Here is a 7656-nt window from a genome sequence, read left to right as displayed (position 1 = left end):
TTTTTTTTTTTTTTTTTTTTTCAAAGTCTACAAAGAGAACAGATGCTCTTCGAGATTTTGTTCAGAAGAAGTTGCCAACAGTAGCACCAACGAGATGGAATTTTGCTTCACGTCTTATTAATTATTATAAGAATATTATGATACGCTGGTGAAATTCTTTCAACATGTACAGGATACTTCAGACGACTGGGATGAAGACACTACGTTGAAAGCACAAGGATTTTTTTCTTCTTACTTAAGTTCAACACTAGATTTCTGCTGGCAGTGTTCTCCAAGATTTTTTCATTGTGTTCAATATTTTACAAACAAAAAGTTTGGATATTCAATACTGTGGCAAGAAGGTTGAGGAGCTCTTTTTAAATATCCATTCTATGAGAGATGAACATTATGATAGTTTGTATGGACATGTTGATACTGAAACTGATGTTTATGGAGGACAGCCGTGCTCTAAAAATCGAAGAATTAGTGATGAACCAGAAAAATCAAAATACAAACGTCCATTCAATGAAATTATTGACAATGTACTTGTCCAAATAGGAGAGGGTTTTAAATGCATAAAGAAATTTGTGTTCTTCTCGCTGTTGGATTGTGATTTGTTTGAGAAGCACAGAAATAGGTTTTCAGACAGTGAAGTTACTGCCCTTGAAAAGACCTATGGGTCATTTTTCGACATTGTTCACTTAAAAACCGAATTAAGTGGGATGTATTCATCTTCTGATTTTAAAGAGAAAAGTGTTTCAGACTTCAGGCAGTTTATGCATACTAATAAATTTTACGTGGGTATGCCAGAAATTTTCAAGCTCATCAAATTTGCAGCATAAATTCCCGCTACTACATCCTCTGCAGACGTTCTCTTTCAACACTGAGACGCATTAATACATATTGCAGATCGACTCAAGGTCAGGAGAGGCTATCATCATTAGCTATCTTGTCGATTGAAAGGGGATTGCTTACAAAAATTAGATTACAGTCATCTTTCAATGATGAAGTTATTGATGGTTTTGTAAAGAGAAGCCGCAGAGTAGAGTTTGTTTTCAAGTAGGAAGATCTAATAAATAGTTGCAGTTTTTCTGTATACATAGTTTGTCGTTTGCTTGTTTAAATTATATAATCACTGGCTTGTCATGATTTGTTAATAATTATAAAATGTGTCTGTTATTCTTTTGGCCATTCTTGAAGGTGTGACGTAACCAGTTTGAATGCATGTTCATGTAACCGATGATTAAAATGTTCATGTGATTTAGCGATTATTGGGTTTATAAATTTTATTCATTCAGACCTATGCATGTCCCGCCCCACCAACTTTCACGAATGAAGGAGCAAGCCTGACTTTCATGACCAGCATTCGCCCCTGCTTGGTACTTATATCAGGTTGTCTTACGTTGTTGGTACCAACGTGAAACACTACCTCCTTCTCCTTCTCCTTCCCCTCTTCCCTCTCCTCTTCTCTCGTCAACATCTGCCTCAACGTAATTCCTGGATAACATTCTACCCTGGCGTTGTTAAGAGCCAAATTACAGCCAGAAGTTGCTGTCTTGGGTTTTGCAATGGTTTTCCTCTTTCGCCGATTTTTAATTTTTATTTTTAATTTAGGAAGTTTAGGACCAACGTCTCTCAGCGGATGTTCGAATGCTGATCTTGGCCATAGAAAATGTTGTTGAAATTTAATTCATAGTAGTTGTTAACAACATAGTCTACATACGGTACCCAGTTTTTCTTATCAGCTTATCGTGCATCCGTGCAGAGAAGATATATTAGTGTTCATTATCGTCGTCATCAGATACTTCCTACGAGATAAGGAATAACTGCAACTATTCTGAAGACACAACTCAGTGAGGAAAGTAGTAGCAACTGACATATCACACTGCGATGAAGATACTTGAAAATTTCTCGCAAACGAGGTTGTTGTAAAACAAATTACTTTCCTAAATTGATTAGCAATTTTCCGTTACTCCATATTCACTCCAAACGTTCACAAAACAGGGTTATCCAGAGTTAACCTTGCTACTTACTCCGCGATACTGTAATCTACTCGGAGGCATATTTTGTGAACGCAGGCCGGAAATGTTTCTTCTTCGAACACGCTGCAGATGTGTCCTTGCTGTGACGTCACAAGCTGCGAGATGTTAGCGCGCGAAAGCGCTTGTCGCATCCCATCCAATCCCAGCCCAGTTACCGGTTAATACACAGCCCGGGGATTCACCTAAATTGGTTCATAGTGTTGCGCAACTTGAATCGCGGGAGTAAATAGGTGATGTTTAGACATAACTTCGAAACAAAACAAAAAAGAAAATTATTTGTACCCTGCATAATTTAATTTCGCTGGTTTAATTTTAAATGTTAACTAATAATTTATTCGGAGTTACTGTACTGTGTTCATATATACAAAATTGGAGTGCAGTTAAATTGTCACAAGAAATAAATAAAAAGAACGTTTTCTTTCTTTATATTCGTTGGCATGTAATGATCGAGTTCGTATATAGGTATTCTGAGGAATTGGTTGCATTTTTGTTAAGATCGACTAATCGACGTTTGGGAAAATTTAAGTAGGCACTCGGCGGTAATATTGATATTGGTCGCTGTTTTCGCAGCATCTGTTTTGCGTGGTGGAAGGTAGAGTATGAGATATATCTTTAACTATTTTAATCGTTTGCCTTTTTCAACTCGGTTGTGATTTGTAATTCTGTTCTCCTGTCCGTAACATTGCTTGAATAAGAGCTTGAGTTTTCTGAGTTTGGTGCGTCCTTTTCAAACCCTTTTGGTGGGATTGTATTAAAATTCGATCTTGGGGTATGTGTGTTTTCTCTAATTTGAGTGTTAAAAATGATTTATCTTACGGATTTCAATTGAAATTTCGATATGTGTCCCCTGTAAGGCGTGTGAAGTAAATAACGCACTTTTTATTTGCCGAGTTAGCATCTTTTAAATTACTGAATTTTTTGCTCATTTCTTGTTGAGAGTTAGTATGCCATTTATGGTAGGCTTTATAGTCCTTTTCTTAAAACTTATTCATTTCTGGCTTTATATAGCTATTTCGTATTCCGTTTTGTATAGGTCGATATTGCTATATGTTGAAAGTGACAGAAGTGTGTGCGACACTCCATGATGGTTGTCCTTTGTGATATTTTGAGTTGCGATTAAAATACGAGATTATTGTGTCATATATTGTCTCCTGTCGAATGTCAGCACGTAATCAACTATTTTACTCCTTAGTCTTCAGGAACCGTAAGTTAATTTTGTAAGGTTATTTAGACTGGGGAGAAGCTGACTCTTTGTACTCGTAGTTCATAAACGAGGCTTTATTTCATAATTCTGGAGGTTTTGCTGAGATATGTCAGATGTGGGCATAGAATGGTTTTGTTTGCAATATCCATAATTTCAGCAAAAGTGTTTGCCGTGTTCTATGTACTGTTTGTAATAAATGTAGGCTATATATCTCTGAAACGTATAGTAGTGACACTTGTTCGAAAGAAAATGTATATCACTATCCCATTATTTCATTATACACTGATTTATCTTAATAAAGCTTTACCTGCAGCAGTGCCAGTTGTATGTAGACTGTTATGCTGTAAATGGGTAAAGGTATGGGCCACGAAAAACTTGTATGGTGAACATGAAGTTCATTTTATAGGGCACGCTTTTGAATTGAAACCTTCTTATTATTTTTTCCCCTTTCAACACAATAAAATATTTTGAACTGAATCAAAACTACAGTTAAAAATAGAACTTCGGTAATGGTACAAGGCTAACTCTGCGAAAGAGCACTGCGGCAGGCACGGAGGCAGGGCTCTGTTTTCCTTAGCAGTTTACCGAGTTCATCAGACAGCATTATCAACTTATAACACAAACACATGTTGCAAAGAAGATAGTTTTAGTTGTGTGTGTTAATTTGTCACCGTTGCTTTATGTTTGCGAGGCATTAGGGGGTGAGACTTTGTTTAGGTGCCTGTGTATATTAAGTTATCACTGTTGGTTTAGGAGGTGTTTTTTCTTTTTCTATTTCTCTCATGGTTGGTAGTGATGTTTCTCTAAGTATCTGTATTGAATTATGACCATGATGCCTTATTGAATATTTTCAGCCAGTAGCAGCGTTCTGTCACCCAGTTACGTTGGAATGTGTTCTCAGTTTCATGCTGTTTTGCTGTAAAAAGAAATCTATTTAGGGTGGGTTGGTGGGTTCTCAGCAGTGGCACTGAACACTTCCATCCCTCCTACCTGTAATGACGTAAAATTTATATGGGTAAAGCATTACTTGCAGGGTTGCAAAGGAGAGGTTAGGAATCCAACACGACTTGCTACACAAGGCTGCCATTGGTCTGGGTAGATTTCACCATTGGTCTGGTGGTGTAAGCCTCCAGGTTAGATCCTCAAAGCAGTCTACATACCTCGTGTATCCCCTGCAACAGTATTTCTGGACTGGTCAGACCATTAGTTTGTGACACAAACATTGGTCTGGCTAAAAAAAATCTGAATTTCACTGCTCTACTAATTATATTCATATTCGGGATATATCGCTATGCCACTTTCAAACTTAACGGTTTTGTTACCCTCACTGTGTGGCAGCCCAGTGGCCTCACACGATGCAAGCTCTATCATACACAATAGTGAATTGAAAATCTATCTCTCTTCTCTGCTATTCCAGGTATCACTTCACATAAGTTTTGAATATTTTTCTTATTCCTAAATATGCACCCCATTAATAAATTATGATCTATGATTCCACCACTTAATTTATGTACTTTATCTCTTGTCCGTTAATGAAGTTTTACCCAATAAAACAGTGACACCACTATTTTGCACTTTGACAGGTTAAGAGTTTCATGCAGGCAATTGCCTGCATGTGAGAGTAGTTAAATAGTATTACTGAGTGTAGGATGTATTTTAGTGCCAACATTTTTTTCCATTTCTTACTGTTCTTAATGATTTAGAAACCACAGTCATTCAGGCATGTGGTAGGCCTATTGTATTATTATTATTATTATTATTATTGTGTGGTACAAAAATATTCTAAAGAATTTATAATTTGATTTATAATTTTGAGTCGGGATAATGGAATCCAACTTCTCTCCTCTGTAGGATCTTGTGTACGTTTTGAGTTACGTGCTTCACTATCTGACTATTGGTACCACGATCGTACTGTGGAGAGGGTAACGTGTTCCACTTGAACAAAGAATCTGAACATACACCAGAGTTGGTCCTAATATGATTTAGTTTGTACCATATATGGAGTAGGTCATATCCAGGATCCTTCGTTTTGATTGATGGCATGTCATGAAACTCTTCAAGAGTAAACATTTCCCAGTCATCAGGCCATTGTTATACTGGATCGAAGTTCTCAGAAACTAGCCTTTTGTTTAGATTTCAGTAGTGCATTTGATACTGTTGATTCATGGTTGCTTCTTTCCAAATTACAGACCTTAAATTTTAGTCAGAAATCGCTGGACATTTTCTATTCTTCTCATCTGCTGACAGTGTGTTGTTGTAAATAATAATAAACCAACATGGCGAACAAGATCTTAATGTCCTCCAGGGGGTCAGTTCTGTGTCCTCTCTTGCTTACTGTATATGTAAATATCAAATCGATTAAACACTGCTAGTATCATCTTTATGCTGATTTGCAAATTCATTATCACACTGGAACTGACAGTATGTCAATATATAATGTAAATGCTGACTTTGAGCTAATTAATGGCTAGGCAGTTAGAAACAACCTTAAATTAAACCCCCATCAAATACATGCCATTATCAGTAGGCCTACATCAAAGAATCTGCGCATCTTAAATAAAAAATTGCATTCCTCCCATAACTTTGAATAATACTGTTGTACATTATTGTGAATAATTTACTAACCTTGGAGTTATTTTAACGGAAACTCTAAATTGATCTGCGCATGTTACAAATATCTCTAAAAGGGTGTGACGTGGCTTGCACCCTTTAAAATGGTTCAGAAATGTATTCCCTCAATTATTAAAAATTAGGTTGTTCAGTCTTTATTTCCCATCTTCAATTATTGTGATGTAGTTTTTACAAATACAACAAATAAATTTCGTTTGAAAATGCAACGTACTCAGAATGCTTTCCATAGTTATGGTATGGAATTGCGGTATGATGCTTGAGTTTCTCCCTAATACAATCTAGCCTATCATGGCTGCGACTAAATGACGTGTAAACTACATTAAAGTATTCTTCTGTATGTACCATGTGCTTTCGGAAGGTATTCTTGCTTATTTCTCCAGGAATTATCATCATATTTGGTTTCCACAACTGCATAATACACGCTCAGTGTGCGTCCTAGAAATACCTGTCCATTGAACAACCACATAACGTCGATCATCAGTGTCACTGCCTCAGGATAGTGGAATGCTCTCCCTAAAGAGATAAAGGATCCTGCATCAAAAAGTACATTAGAACCTCCTGCCAGCAGTTCCTTATTGTGTGCTTCCAGCAAGGTATCTGAATGAGTGGAATGAATGAATCTGTGTGAAAATTATGCAGTCGGGCTGAGTTGTTCAGACAGTTGAGGCACTAATCTTCTGACCGCAACGTGACAGGTTTGATGCTGGCTCATTCTGGTGGTATTTGAAGGTGCTCAAATAAGTCAGTTTCGTGTCAGTAGATTTACCGGCACATAAAAGAACTTCTGCGGGACTAAACTCCAGCACCTTGGCATAACCAAAAACGTTTAAAAAATTAATTAGTGGGACGTAAAGCAAATATCATCATTGAAAATGATGCAAGATTAGTGTGTATAAGTTACCTCAAATCAAGTTTACTTCTCAGGTAATATTAAATTAGTTGAAATTTCTAACTTTCATCCTATACCTTGATCAAGCTCTTTTTCCCTCTTAATGTGTTTTAATTTGATTAAACAATTTTATCAGTAATGGCATTAAATTAAAACCATCAGTATTACCAATTGGAAGTAAACACAGTTTAAATTGCTGTAGTTAATCTTTATCTAGTACTCCAAAAATTAAATTTATTTAAAACTTTTGTGTTTCTTTGAGATATTGTAATGAAGTTAATATTTTCCAAATCACTAATGTAGGTAGTCCTCTGTGTGTGTGTGTGTGTGTGTGTGTGTGTGTGTGTGTGTGTGTGTGTGCGCGCACTTGTGCTTTTAAAGTTTTAGTTTTATAGTATTAATAAATAATGTGTATGTGGTTAAGTGTAAGAGAGTGCCAGGAGCCCTAATTTTACTACACCGGGCGAGTTGGCCGTGCGCATAGAGGCGCGCGGCTGTGAGCTTGCATCCGGGAGATAGTAGGTTCGAATCCCACTATCGGCAGCCCTGAAGATGGTTTTCCGTGGTTTCCCATTTTCACACCAGGCAAATGCTGGGGCTGTACCTTAAGTCCACGGCCGCTTCCTTCCAACTCCTAGGCCTTTCCTATCCCATCGTCACCATAAGACCTATCTGTGTCGGTGCGACGTAAAGCCCCTAGCAAAAAAAAAATTTTTACTACAGACAATAAAGGCTTTGATCTGTCTGTCTCTTAAATGTGTACAGTGGAGGATGTCTTGAATGTAGCCTGTTGAAGCATGCGTCAGGTACATCGGCGTGAATAGGAAGGACTGATTTAGATGTATCTTATAGTTCTTTTTAATCAAGCATTATACCTGCAAAGTTGTGGTGGAGGAATGACTTAAAACTGA

General features: G+C 37.1%; 1 protein-coding gene across 1 annotated transcript in view; it reads left to right on the top strand.

The window, feature by feature from the left end:
• Nucleotides 1–2732: 2732 nt before the first annotated feature.
• The window catches only part of LOC136863153 (G2/M phase-specific E3 ubiquitin-protein ligase), a 381529-nt gene continuing 376605 nt past the window's right edge, over nucleotides 2733–7656 (top strand). The window contains exon 1 of the mRNA XM_067139496.2: nucleotides 2733–2790. The gene's annotated coding sequence lies outside the window, so the exon portion shown is untranslated. The remainder of the gene's footprint in view (nucleotides 2791–7656) is intronic.

The sequence above is a fragment of the Anabrus simplex genome, chromosome 2 (genome assembly GCF_040414725.1).
Source record: "Anabrus simplex isolate iqAnaSimp1 chromosome 2, ASM4041472v1, whole genome shotgun sequence".
Classification (NCBI taxonomy): domain Eukaryota; kingdom Metazoa; phylum Arthropoda; class Insecta; order Orthoptera; family Tettigoniidae; genus Anabrus; species Anabrus simplex.
Note: the sequence above shows the minus strand (reverse complement) of the source record. Positions and strands in the feature narration are given on the sequence as shown.